Consider the following 16,058-nt stretch of genomic DNA (forward strand, 5'->3'; position numbering starts at 1 on the left):
AAAATTCACGATAGGAAAGCTTGAACTATGCCTTTTGTTCTCAACCGACTCAAATTGTTTATATTTTATGAATGTTGATATATGACGCAGACTCCGCTGTATCTGTGGTATTCTTAATTTATAGTAAGATAGGATAGAGTCGTTGAACACGGTAACAGGATTTTGAATCATATAAAGTGAATGGACAATGTCGATTTGGGTAAGGAACAGAAGACTGATATATTTACTAGTTTTGTTGATTTTCATTTTTGAAAATATCTGATATTATACTGATTGATGTGATTACGATTTTATTCATTGGCAGTCAATTGTAAATCTGTAAATGAATTTCGGGAATATGTGTTCAAATGAAGAAGAAACTTCATCCCAGCAGGCACTCAACGTTGATTCAACGTTGAAACAAGGTTGTTTCTCAACGTTGAAACAATGTCAAATTTATGTTTGATTTTGAAAATTTGAATTAACGTTGTCATTTCAACGTTGAAGTTTCAACATCCATTCAACGTTGATTCAAGGTTGAATAGTAGTTGAAAGTATAATAATGAAATTTATTATAAAGCTACAAACACCACATTTTTTACCTGCTTTCCAATTTTTTGCTGTTGTTAGATGGTAAACAGGCTGTGTGGGTGTTCATGTTTTTTGTTTAATGTTTTTCCCTCTCACCAATACACATATGAACAAAATAGATAAGTTAAATGGAAGACATCTAAATAAATACATCAACTGTTACTTTAAACAACATTTGGTGCTTGTACAAAGTCAAAAATCTAGACCATAAATGTCATATCTTAAAATCCTGTTGGCAGAAGGAATAGCTGAAATGATTGTGTGTGTCCACTTGTATTTAACGATAACTATAGACATAATTATCTATTTAATTTATAAGTGGACACCTATCATTTTTGATATATTCTTACTTGTATAGTTTTTCTTGTTGTGAATAGCTATAAAAAGACAAATCATTCAATGAATTTGCACAGTTTGCATAAAAACTAAGACATGCACTTTATTCCCTCACACCACAGAAAGGAAAGAAGATGTTGAATAGTTCTATAAAACAATTCTTACAAGTTCAAAGTAGTTTTTATTAAACGACCAACCAATGTTAAACCCTTCTTGAAAGTAGTATATCTATCTAGGAAGAGTGAAGACATTATGAGGTCCAATGTGTGTTCAGGATGATCGCAATATTTACAAAAATAAGACGATGCTGCATGACTGCTAACCAGACAACTATCCACAAAAACAAAGGTCCTTGATTATATACATATATGTTATATAAATGTATATATTACCCTCATAAACCATTACATTAATACTTATTTACTCAGGAACAATAATATCAAAAATAGTAATACAATGATGTTTCTTTTGATACAAGATTTATTTTATAAATTCATTTGTTATATTTGTCTCTTTTTGTCCTTATTGCATGTCATCATTCTTCCACCACCTCGGGATCTTTCAGCGGTAAATTTTAAGCAGAAGAGGTCTTTATCAGATATGTATTTCCAAGTGACATCTTTTTACTCTTGCAGTATATTTAAACTCTGGAAAAAATCAGATTATATATATATAATAAATATAAATTGTATGTCCTGAAAAGATATTTTAAATTTGAGCCACTTTCAATTTGTTTCTAGAAGCATCGAAAATAAATAAAACCATAATGACGAAGCACATATTGTAATAAGATAATCATTAATAAAAATAGATTCATTAATGTTTACTATAAGTAGTTTTTTGTTAATGAAGAAGCTTCAACCTGAGTTTTGTAAGACTGCGGGTTTCACTATGTTATTGATAACAATGAAAACACTTTACCTAAGTAAGACGTTTTTTTTATTGATGACTGCACAATTCCATTAACATAAAATAAAGAGCTTTACTAGAATAGCTTAGATATAAAGACAAACATAATATGGTATGTAAGGTAAACAAAATTAGAATAAGCAAAAGATTAATCTTTGAACACAAATGGTAAATAGCTATACAGACAAAAAACCTACCTGTGATGATTTTACGACTGGAATTCCCAAAACTGAATTTTAATTTTGCTCCACTTGATGCCTTTTAGCCATTGATCTGTTTGACAAGCTTCTGTAAAATAAATAATACATGTTCATGATATCAGATAATAGACTGCTATAACATTCAAAACCAGGTTACGTACACATTAATGTAAACATGCATTTCTCATATTACACAGAGTTAGAGATCACATGAAGATCAGTAAAGGCTCAGACTGACTTGTTTTTGTAAAAATAAAACAATAAAAGTATCAATTTTCTATGATCGTTCAAATTCAATACTTTGTTAACTTAAAGTTAAACTAAAAGAATCGCATATATATAGTATAAAGTAAACATGTTGGGAAATTTACCTGAGCAAAATAATGTAAACACTTGCTTGTCCCCCCTTTTTCTTAGCCTTAGGAATCTTTAAGCATAATAATTGTAACAATATTTACCTAAACTTTAAAATGAAACTAAATATGCTTTCCACATTAAATGCTCTTAGAAATAGTATAATTGGAGGAAATTATATATGATGGCCCTTCCATGTGTTCTGATCTGTTTTCTGGAATACAATGTTGACGTTATAATTTTCTCTAATTGTGCAATATGATACCAATTCAGAGTTTCTAATCACAATTCATAAATATAACAAACCGTGATAGCCACATGCAAACATCTACATACCATAAATATACGTGATAAACGGGAAGTTTCTCTTTCGACTTTTTCCTTTGTTCATTGTTGTTCTTTTTCAAATACAGGAAAAGTGCGTGTTTGAATAGTGCGCATGGGCAATCTAACTTCCTGTTCAAATCCCGCGAAAATATGAATGAAAGAAATCGCGATCATTGTTGATAATCAACTATTTTAAATTTCTTTACATGTTATATTTATGTTCAAATTAAAGTTATGTGAAATGAAATTAATAAATTATATTTCTTATTCCCTAGAAATTTAGTATCAAACGACTTACCTCCCCCCCCCTTTTCTTATACCGTCGCGGTGACGCAAAACTCAAGTTGAAATAGTGACCAATAGTTAGTACTATACTGTTTTGTGAAACCCAAAACTCTTCTTCATTCTTTTCTTTATAAATGTATACTTCTACAGTTATGCATATATATTGCCTTCTGATAATGATTTTTTTTTATATAGGCCTACCAGAGACATATAATACAATTATATGTCTCTGGGCCTACTATGAGTAAATAAGTTAACGTTGATTCAATGTTGAATCAACGTTCCAATTACAACGTTGAAATGATCAACGTTAATTCGACGTTGAATGTTGGTTTATTCCTCAACGTTGAAAATGTTACGTTGTTTCAACGTTGAATATACGTTGATCACATTTCAACCTCATTTCAACGTTTATTAAACGTTGAGTGCCTGCTGGGATGTTATGGTTTTAATACGGGTTCCCATTGTGTTTTTATTGTTTGATGAAGTTATTTGTAATTTATTTCAAATCGTCATATCGTCATACAAATATCATGTTCATATTGTTATTCGTGTATACTGCACTTCATATTTTATGTTTTATAACGCTTTATGATAATATATTTCCTCATTAAAAGGATTGTAACAGGCCGTTAATTTTGATTCGATCTTTATAAGAGATAATACATACTTGTTAACTACCTTGATTTCATTCGATAAGCTTCTCCGCATTAGCGCATTGGTATATCAACTATCATTATAAAAATAACACGACAAACAGTTTCATTGCCATTGAAACACTTTATTCAGTTTTGCCAGTTTTGATCAAAATTAGATAAATACCATTTAAGTTTTTGATTGTGTATTCGTGTGCTACCTTACATATTGTACCTGTTGTAACGATGCATTGATTGTGTATTCGTGTGCTACCTTACATATTGTACCTGTTGTAACGATGCAATGTTCACATCTCAATTTAACACAGTGTGTTTGTACGAACACAACATTTTGGGGGTCATAATTGTATGACTTTGTTGTTGTCGTCCGAGAAGGTACCGTACTACAAAAGAAAGGTTCGTGTTGCTGGTAGGGGTTCTTTGATATGCTAAATCCATCTGGTTTTTTTTTAGATTTTGGATTTCGGGTCCCGTTTTCAATTGTCCAAATCGGGGCCCAAAATTAAATTTTTCTGTTTGATTTTAACCAAAAATAAATATATGGGGTTCTTTGATAAGCTACATCTACTTTTTTCATATTTTGGAATTTTGGGCCCCATTATCAAATTCGTCTACCTTGAGGTCCAAAGGGTCCAAAATTGTTTGATTTTTTTCTCAAAAATTGTTTTGTTTTGACATACTGATTCTAATCATGTTTTTAGATTTTGGATATTGTACCGTACATGTCCAAATTCAAATATTTGAGTTCTTAAACCACATTCATTCTATGTCAGAAACCATTATTGGGTTAACATTTAATCACATGTTTTGTCTTCATTGTTCAGTAGGTTACACAGAAAGTCCTCCTGATTATTTATTTGTATCCATTCAATGATCAGAATTACATTATGACATAGATGTTCATTAGACCCTAATAATTGACCATCAAGCCATATTAATTAACTATCAGACCATTAACCATCCAACTGTAATTTCTTATAACCCTGTTTTTGGACATAAGCTAAACTGAGAATAGAAATGAATACTTTGTCGTGAAGATACCATATCATCTTAATGACACAAAAGTTAACACTGTAATACCGCTACATTTTTACTTCAATTGTCACAGAGTATTTTGCTTTTGATTTGAAAATATAAGTAAACATTTTACTTAAGTTGTTATTTTGAAAGAACTGTAAAAATAGACTAAGGTCAGGTGTACTGAAAATCGGTCATTAAATGTTCGATAGGTTGTTAGACGTAATCATTTGAACACGACACAGCAAGCTGATATCAGTGGCTGGTATACATATTGGGGACTTCTTTTGTCTGAACTCACCAAAGCTACCAGGTTAATATAATATATGATATATCTACAACTTATAATATAATTCTAAGTTTAGTTATTCATGTAAAAAAAAATAGTCACCAAGGAAACGCGCAAAATTGAACTATTTTTTTTAATTCATATTAAATTATCAGATACGGAAATTCAATATATGTAATTATTGGTTAACTGACCCTAATTTAGACCAAGGGTAAACGCTTCAAGATAGATGCTTTGTTAGTTTAAGAAATAGAACATAAGAAGTGTTTGGGATATTTTACAAGAACAAATCATAAATATTATCAGAAACTATCAATCTTGTTAAAACAGTTATTTAATACAATATCAGGTTTTACACAAGATTATTGTTAGTTTCAGTTAGAACCAGATTCTAACTGAAAATAACAATAACATTTTTAAATTGTGCTCAAACATTCCCGTTAAGTAATCACTAACTGTATCTTTTTTTGTTTGTTGATGATTTACTATATGAAATGATTGTAATTTATACATATATAATGTTATTCAATTTTTCTACTTTTCTTTGTTTGTCATTGTGGAATAAACAATCATATGAAACTACAAGTGTTTGTTTATGCCCCGCCGTTTATGTTTTACCCTTGTCCCTCTGCACTTAGTCCGTACGTCCTAAATTGTGGTTTTTGTTCTCTTACTTTATAGTTTGCATTAATTAAATTTTATGGAAGGGTCGCTTTTACCGTTCTTGAAATGTGTACCTTAACAAGAAAATGGTATTATTTCTGTTTGTCTTTTTCATTTTTAGCCATGGCGTTGTCAGTTTGTTTTGGATTTATGAGTTTGACTGTCCCTTTGGTATCTTTCGTCCCTCTTTTAACAACAATATATGCCATCGTGGCATCATCTGTGTCCAATGGACACATTCCCAATGCATTTAATGAATGGCTGTTATCTATTTTGAATTTATTGAACCATAAAACTAATTTTTGAGTCTTCACATTGAATAATCCGCGAAGCGGATTATGTAAAATGTGAAGAGTCAAAAATTAGTTTTATGATTCAATAAAATCAAAATAAATTATTGCCATTCATTATAAATAAATGTTTACAAAAATAAGGCGCAGAGAACTTTTTATATAATTTATATTAACAAAAACAACGTACACACATGTTGGCGTATGAATACTCAACGTCAGAGTGGACGTGTCGCCATCAAAATTGACAACATTGAAAATAAAACTAATAATTTTAACCAATCAGAAGACAGTAAATACACCAAATTTATTTATTTGTGTATAAAAAGAGTTTTTCCGTCAATGTTAAACTAAATGGCATTGATGCATCAAAATCTGATTGGGAACAACTTAAGATGTCGAATAGATGCATTCGGTTTCGTGAGGATTTTGTGGTTCGGATATAAAGTGACACAGTTCAATGTGTTTCACGATATTACCCGAACCATAAAATCTACACGGAGATTCGGAATATAAATTTTTTTTTATGCTGCTGTTATATTACTGGACCTTTAGAAGTTAGGAGCATATTCTTGTGGTGTGGTTGCTGAATAAGGAAGTAAATTATCAAGTTCAAAATAATGGATACACAGAATAACAGTAATCATCAAATCTATTTTAAAAAGACTTCAACGGACCACAACAAGCCCGAACATCGTTTTCATCTAACAACAAATGCACACATAAACAGACAACAACAAGTAACACATGGTCAAGATAGCTTTCAGTTTTGAATTTTCCTCGGAGTACAGTATTTTGTATTTTGTATTATTATTATTATTTCTTTTTTTTTTTTTTTTTTTTTTTTTTTTTACATATATACAGTAATAACACGTTCATGGGTTACATCATTTTGTAAGTGTGTACAAATTTCAAATTTAGATCATGTGCCGTAAAATTTGAACACAATAAAAGTTGGCACAGCCAAGCTACCAACACGATGATATCAACTTGAAAAGTAAGAAATAAAGACGACACTTAATTTGGAGAGCCATGCGAGAAGGTGCTGGACAATTTAGGAACCAATCTATCATATAGTATGGAAGCCACAACGAACAAAGTGATTCACCATATCTAACATGCTATCATATAGTATGGAGGCATCAACGAACAAAGTCATACATCATATCTAACATGCATGTTTCATAGTGTAATTAATTTAATCGACAATAATTTAAGTCAGGAGATCACCAGTCAATAGACTCATTTTAAGTTACTTAAAGTAAGGCGAAAGACACCAAAAGATGTCAAAGCAGCTCAATGATTTTTATTAGGTTACATCCTTCTCAATATAGAAAGTCGAGAAGATCACAAAACAATTTTTAAAGTAATATATGTATATATTTATTGATGTGAGATATATGATTATAATATTATTCTAGAATCGTCAGGTACATATTTTCTTATAATTTGATCCAAGGGGAAGATAACAAGGGGACATTCAAAACTAGTCAGTCATGACAAAGAACGAAAGATAAGAATTAACAAACATTTCAAAACAAAAGTCTACATAGAAATCTTAAGACTGATCAACAAGAACCTCACCAAAACTGGAGGGACCTCAGCTACTCCAGAATAGTAAGCAGATCCCGTTCCAAATGTGACATATGTTGTGTTACTCCTAGAAAATACCTTGATCAGATATATCAAGTCACATGAACATATTGATAACAGACTTACCCTATTACATCACTAAAATTCGTCACTCATTGGTTATGTTAAGTTGCTTAACTTTAACTAGTCTGAATGTAAAATGTAGAAATATAAAGCACAGTTTCCAAGACAAAGGATAGACAGGACTTCGGAAAAAAGTATGACCAAAACAAGGAAAATTTACAAAGGGGAACAACTCCTTAAAACTGACATAATCAAACGCTATCACTCAACGGAATTATTTCTTTACTACATTCTGTTAAATAAAGGCAACAGTAGTATACTGCTGTTCGAAAGCCATAAATCGATTGAGTGTAAACAAATATGGGTTACAAACTAAAACTAAGGGAAACACATATATAACTATAGGAGGAAAACAACGAAACAACAGAAACTCTAAAGTGCAACAAAAAAACAAAACAAAAGACAATGTAACATAGACAGAAACGAACTTAAAGATTACAACTGTCATTTTCCTGACTTTTTAGAAAAAATGGTGGGTTGAACCTGTTCCTAACTAGAGAATTTCAAGATTTTTGTACATGTCTTTTCTGTTCTGTCTGTTTGCTGTTTCATTAATTTATATCTCACATGTCATTTTACTTTACACATTATTCATTCTTTTTTTTGCCATTTGATAAAGGACTGTCCTGGAGGTCTGTATTTTTGCTATTTAACTTTTTTGTTATTGAAATCCACATACTTGTTAACCCTGCGACCTTTCTGTATCTCAAAATCAACGGTATCATTTTAATAAAAAAATATTTTTACATCTTAATAAATATGACTATTAAATATTTTATAGTTAGTGGTAATTGCTGAGATTCAACATTAAATTTATTTATGCGGAAAATAGGATAATTTAGATTCAAATTAATATCTAACTTTGTTGAAAAAAGAAAGTATTAACGTTGATTACCTGGATAGATTATGATTATTGCGATCTGTTGGGTTTATATGAAGTTTCAATAATATGTATGATACTTTATCATTAAGATCATTGAAGCCCAAGGAACATTTAAATAACATTACCAGTGATAAGCGCCTCACCAACTTGTTTCATTGTCGATGATATAATGTATTTCCAACGAGATATAACAGTACACTAATGTCAATGTCTCGCCCACCTTGAATACATAACAATTCATCTTCATACTGATTTGTTATCAAAAATATATTAATATATATATATTGTGTGATATAGATGAAGAGGTGAAAACAAAATGTACTTAAATTATGTGTTGCGTTTTTACTGCATTTCATTATTGGTATGATATACATTTCTATCAATGCACAAACTAATGCAACTAAAACAAATGCATTCCCGGTAAATGGTGTGAATTGCTTGATAATGGGAATGCCAAAAGTCTTTCTGCTTACTTCTTTCTTTTTTTACTTTATCTAAAATACTAATATAACATCTTGAGAAAGTAATGTTAAAATGAAAGAAAAGATAACAAAGTGACTATACAATTCAACGTGAAACTAATACCATGACAAAAAGAATAAAATTGAGAAAGGAAACGGGGAATGTGTCAAAGCGACAACAACCCGACCATAGAGCAGACAACAGCTGAAGACAACCAATGGGTCTTCAATGTAGCGAGAAACTCCCGCAGGAAATCGACGAAAAGACACAAAATTGTCGATAAACACTTCAGGAAAACTGAACATTGAACAACAAGCAGGTCAAAAAGTTCATGCATCTGACGAATACTCTATTTCAAGTCGAATGGAATATATACGATCAAAATCATGTAAAAGGTCGACATTTATATAGAAAATCATAAAATCACAAACATACTGAACTCCGAGGAAAGTTCAAAACAGAGGCCCAAATCAAATGGCAAAATCAAAAGCTTAAACACATCAAACAAATGGATAACAACTGTCAGATTTCTGACTTTGCACAGGCATATTCTTATGTTTAAAAAATGTGGATTAAACCTGTTTTTATAGCTAGCTAAACCTTTCACTTGTATGAAAAATTCCATTATTTCGACAACGATGTGTGAACAAAAGAAAGAAGACATAGTAGGTAAAAATGTAAAAAATAGGGGTACAACAGTCAACAATGTGTTGTAATCTCAATCACTATAGAACAAACAAATATGTGTCAAAAAAGCATAATACACATGTAGCAAAAATGAAAGACAAGAATACAATATAGAGGGACGAAAGATACCAGAGGGACAGTCAATAAATTAACATAAAACAACACAATGACGGGATATATGTAATAGAGGAACCTTAAAATAATTCAAAAGTCTGCCTAATACACTAATGTATAAACAACAGAAGGATTTGGAGGGAAAATAAACACAATTGATTGTTTTATGAAAGTGATAAAGTGAAAACAGTAATTTATGTATGTGTCATTTTTGGTTTTCATGACCAGGCACGTTTTTGAAACGAATGATGTATTCAAAGGTAAATATGCCAGCAGACCATGCAATACTGACTGATATCGTTGTCAAATACTTCCATATTCCTGGTACTTTCTTCGATCTTATCCTTGAATCCAGAACTTCGGTTATTTGTGATATTTATAGTAAAAATTGTTTTTTCTATTCAACATTAAACTTAAGTCTAGTATAAGTCATGGCAAGATAAGATTACGTTGTTCATTATCAAAATATGTCGCCCATTTAACAAAGCAATCCAAAACTAGTATGAATAATAGTATTGTGTCGTATAATATAACGAATTTATCTTGCCATTAGTTTTACTAGAACTTGATGCTGTTCCTTAGAGCAAACTAAAATTTACATGTTTCCAAAAGTCATATGCTGGTTTCTTTATTTTATGGATAGATGGCATTTTGTCATTCCTTTCAATAAAAAGAAGTCGATTATACGTCAACGCGACTCCAAAACAAAAACAAACAAAAGATACCAAGAAACCAACACGCAGTCCTAAACAATAATTATGTGTCTATAAACAATAAGTCAAACCCTCAATCGCTGTGTGCAGTCCTATACAATAATCATGTGTCTATAAACAATAAGTCAAACCCTCAATCGCTGTGTGCAGTCCTATACAATAATCATGTGTCTATAAACAATAAGTCAAGCCCTCAATCCCTGTGTGCAGTCCTATACAATAATCATGTGTCTATAAACAATAAGTCAAACCCTCAATTGCTGTGTGCAGTCCTATACAATAATCATGTGTCTATAAACAATAAGTCAAGCCCTCAATCGCTGTGTGCAGTCCTATACAATAATCATGTGTCTATAAACATTAAGTCAAACCCTCAATCGCTGTGTGCAGTCCTATACAATAATCATGTGTCTATAAACATTAAGTCAAACTTTCAATCCCTGTGTGCAGTCCTATACAATAATCATGTGTCTATAAACATTAAGTCAAACCCTCAATTGCTGTGTGCAGTCCTATACAATAATCATGTGTCTATAAACAATAAGTCAAACTCTCAATCGCTGTGTGCAGTCCTATACAATAATCATGTGTCTATAAACAATAAGTCAAACTCTCAATCGCTGTGTGCAGTCCTATACAATAATCATGTGTCTATAAACATTAAGTCAAACCCTCAATTGCTGTGTGCAGTCCTATACAATAATCATGTGTCTATAAACAATAAGTCAAACTCTCAATCGCTGTGTGCAGTCCTATACAATAATCATGTGTCTATAAACAATAAGTCAAACTCTCAATCGCTGTGTGCAGTCCTATACAATAATCATGTGTCTATAAACAATAAGTCAAACCCTTAATCGCTGTGTGCAGTCCTATACAATAATCATGTGTCTATAAACAATAAGTCAAGCCCTCAATCGCTGTGTGCAGTCCTATACAATAATCATGTGTCTATAAACAATAAGTCAAACTCTCAATAACTGTGTGCAGTCCTAGACAATAATCATGTGTCTATAAACAATAAGTCAAACTCTCAATCGCTGTGTGCAGTCCTATACAATAATCATGTGTCTATAAACAATAAGTCAAACTCTCAATCGCTGTGTGCAGTCCTATACAATAATCATGTGTCAATAAACAACAAGTCAAACCCTCAATCGCTGTGTGCAGTCCTATACAATAATCATGTGTCTATAAACAATAAGTCAAACTCGCAATCACTGTGTGCAGTCCTATACAACAATCATGTGTCTATAAACAATAAGTCAAACCCTCAATCACTGTGTGCAGTCCTATACAATAATCATGTGTCTATAAACAACAAGTCAAACCCTCAATCGCTGTGTGCAGTCCTATACAATAATCATGTGTCTATAAACAATAAGTCAAACTCTCAATCGCTGTGTGCAGTCCTATACAATAATCATGTGTCTATAAACAATAAGTCAAACCCTCAATCGCTGTGTGCAGTCCTATACAATAATCATGTGTCTATAAACAATAAGTCAAACCCTCAATCGCTGTGTGCAGTCCTATACAACAATCATGTGTCTATAAACAATAAGTCAAACTCTCAATCGCTGTGAATTTATAAACAGAAACGTTTGCATCAGTGTCAATCCTTTGTGATGCTTTGAATGCTACCGTCACACATTTAGTTTGATATTTGTCGGATAAATGACCTGGCTTGTAAGATCCTCCAGAAGTTGTTTTAATGTTTGTCAGAGTAAATCTTATGATTAATTTAGTGATAACCACAAAGAAAGTTCGTAAAGAGTTCACAGTAAAGGTCATACTAGAAGCTGCATTTTAATATTCCCTTCTGGCAAACCTACCTTACATTGTGAGTTCATAAAGGTTAATAATTTTTATAAATAAAATCGTGGTGAGTGAAAGAAAAAGAAAGAGACAGTATAGATATGTAGTGTTAAATACTAAAATAGATAAATCATAGGAATGCAGGGCTAAATCATAATACATGTTGACTGCTGTATCCCTATTATGTCCTATTATGTTTGTTTGTTTTGTTCACACATTGTTGTCAATATAATAGAATTTTATGCGACTTTCATACTAGTGAGAGGTTTAGCTAGCTATGAACCAGGTTTAATCAACAATTTTCTCTACAAGAACAAAGCCTGTAACAAGCCATTAATACGATAGTTGTTGTCCATTCGTTTGACGTGTTTGAGATTTTGATTTTGACGATCGATTATGAAGTTTCAGTTTAAAATTTTCCTCGTAGTTCGGAAATTTTTTAATTTACTTATTTCATAGCATAGGGTAACACCTCCATATTATTGAAAAAAAAACCCAAAACATTGAGGAAATTTATTATATTCTGTAAGTGTGCAACACTTTCGGGAATTGCTAGTATGCATGTTAAATTTCCAATGCGTATTGTATGTTGTATGTTGCAGGTGATGTTTATACATAATAAATAAGAAAAGTAAAACAAACGTTTTTTTTTTAATAAAAATTACTAGCTGTTATTTCGTTTGTTCTTATCAATGCATTTGTGTTCTGAAGTTAAACGATCCTTTGCAGGTTGAGAAAACAGAGATAATACTAAAAATATATTAAGTACTTAACTGTAGATTGCTAAGAAATTATCTTATTTCCTCTTCGTGCAGTGAAAAATAACTTACACTTGCCAATCATAAATGATATAAACAATTTTTTATTGCATTAATGGAACTGAGGAGATTCTATACTTGCATAGAAAAGCTTCTTACATGTAACAAAAATGAAAATATTCATGGATATTTTTCCATCATTGACTCTGAAATGTGTTTGTTTGATGAAGAAGGCAAATAAAAAAGCCGCTTAAGGCGTACACAATTTACTAAGTGTTATTTTTTTATTTATGCTGAGGGAAGGACATTTTTTTATCGATTTAAAATTACTAGACTTACAAAAATGTGTATTTTGAAGGAAGAATGTACAATTTGCATGTATATAGCAGTTCAAAGCAGTTCAAAGAACGATATACAGCTTGAATATTAACGTGCATGCAACTTAAGATTATGACTTTGAATGACTACTTGATGCGTATACATTCAATAAAAATTTGAGAGATTTAGTGTCATTTAGAAGAAATTAACACATTAAAGCCACTTATGGTTTAGTCAAATTCTGCTACTTATAGTTACACAAGAGATAAAACCTTTACATTTGACTTAGAACGTTAAAACTAGCCAACACAGTTTAAAGCTACAATATGCAGGAGAAAAAGATAGTTCGGTCAATGCTCCACATATCGGTCAATGATTTATAAAGTCAAATGATGGTCAGTAGTAACAGTAAATGTTATAATGACCAGAGAGCAATATCCTTCTTTGAACTCTATGGTCCAGTGAACTTTATCAACGAAATGATTGTATTTATGTTTTCTGAGCGATAACCCATTATTATAAATAAGACTCCCAACTGCTATGTTGATATCTGACATGATATGGTACAATCAAACGGCGTCTATCAAGTTGTAAGCGAAATTACATTGATGACACAAAATCGGCTATGAATAGGCAATTTATTTGTATCGACATTAAAGATTTATTATAACCGAATACACTATATTTGGGTTATTAATTTTATCACAATTTGTAACACTGATGTGCTATTATAGAATAACGGTTTAATTTATATATAAGATTTAAAATTATAAAGGAATATAACCTTAAATTATTCTAAACATGAAAGTAATGTTTTAGTTCCATTTTTTTAAAATTATTATTCCACAGTGCAATCGAACCTACTTATCTTGTTGAGGACACGACAGATTCCAGCAAGCACCGCTGTTTCAAAAAGCACAAGGATGTTAATAACCTGACATAAGTAGATGTAAGACTTTAACAATGAGAAAACCTATAACGTGTAGTCGGTTATACAAGGCTTTATTATATACCTAGTAGTAAATACAGATAAATTGTATGTGTAATACAATCATTGGCAAGCGTGCTGTATCAGCCACTCGTGATGATATCGATATCAGCACGGTTGCAAAAGCTTTATCTCACCTTTAATCTGTATGACGTCACGTCATCGATTGCAGTCACTATTGCAAAGGCTTTCAAATCCCTAATCTGTATGACGTCATGTCAAACCTATAATCTGTATGACGTCATGTTACATAAAAAACATCACTTAAGGTATATGTATATAATAAAGTTTATATGATATGGCTTTTTCAATATCATACACCATATCAACCCTCAACCAATATAATCCCTCGAGCAGAGCCCTTGGGATTATATTGGTGTCTCGGGTATATACGGATGCGATATTGAAAAAGCCATATGATATTCTCTATATATGATATGAAAACTGTGAAATCATTCATTTGAGAAAAATAACAGAATAACAAACTATTTACGATGACAAATATGACAGACATTAAACAACGACTACCACTAAACTATTACCTCATGACTTGGGACAGGCGCATACAGAATGTGGCGGGGCTAGACATGTTTGAAGACGCCACCCTCCCCATAACATGAGACAGTGGTTAACAACAGGATAACATAAGAAAAAACTATTATCAACTCATCAGATCTTTATAAAGCATAAAAACACCTAACAAATCTAAAGACCGGACGTGGCAGGGTATTCATACATAATTCACAGTACAAAAGACACAACGTATAGCTTCTTGACAACAATACATTATAATAATTTGATTTAACCCTCTTATAATTCCAGTGAAGCACTGCCACTGTTTTGTCTAAATATTTCTTATCTATTTTTTGCTTTTGATATCATTATGTTCATGTAATTAAGGTAAATATACACCTAACAGCGTCAATGTGTTCCTTCACGTCAGAGATTTACCAGAGAGTTATACCAAGTTTATTTATTGTTGTCAAAAATTGAACCTAGTAATAATATAAGTCGGTTTTACGATCTGATGATCATAATTCTATTATTTTACAACTACAGATATATCAAAAGCACATCATTTGTATAAAATGAGGAATATGTAATGTAAACAGTGTCAATATTTTTCTGGATGTCAGAGAGTTAAACCTAGTTAATTTATTGATGTAAAAAATGTCAATGAACCTAGTAATAACCATCCGATTGCGCATACACCAAGTCCGTTATCCAATTTCAAAACGCGAACATTTAAAAATCATCGACATCTAGAATGAGAACAAATGAGTCCGACAACAACTATAACATATCTAATCAGGAAAATACATGTTGGTATCATGTAGTTTTGTTCTTGCCTGACATGTCGAGTTTAATGTGTAACTGACTCAATAACAGACAGGACGACTTGTCATTTCATACACACATTGACTGACACTTAGTGTTGGATATTTGACGTGTAACTGACTTGGATACAAACAGGACGACTGGTCATTCCATATAAACGGTTACTGACACGTCGAGTTTAATATTCGACGTATAGCTGACACGATAACAGGCAGGACGACTTGTCATTCCATACGACACATCGAGTTTGCACTTGTAACACTTTAGCAATGTAGTGTTTTTGCGAACAAGCAGATTAAACCAATGTTTTCGTCTTTCATTTTACGCGTACTGGCATCCTTTTGTCTCGAAGTGAATAAGATTCTAG

General features: G+C 31.6%; 1 long non-coding RNA gene across 1 annotated transcript; it reads right to left on the bottom strand.

The window, feature by feature from the left end:
- Positions 1 to 1,368: 1,368 nt before the first annotated feature.
- On the bottom strand, positions 1,369 to 2,778 carry LOC139513763 (uncharacterized). Its single transcript, XR_011662509.1, has 3 exons — positions 2,706 to 2,778; positions 2,013 to 2,103; positions 1,369 to 1,553 (listed from the first exon to the last, which is right to left on the bottom strand). It is a non-coding gene; the product is annotated as an uncharacterized lncRNA (long non-coding RNA).
- Positions 2,779 to 16,058: the final 13,280 nt, after the last annotated feature.

The sequence above is a fragment of the Mytilus edulis genome, chromosome 2 (genome assembly GCF_963676685.1).
Source record: "Mytilus edulis chromosome 2, xbMytEdul2.2, whole genome shotgun sequence".
Lineage (NCBI taxonomy): Eukaryota > Metazoa > Mollusca > Bivalvia > Mytilida > Mytilidae > Mytilus > Mytilus edulis.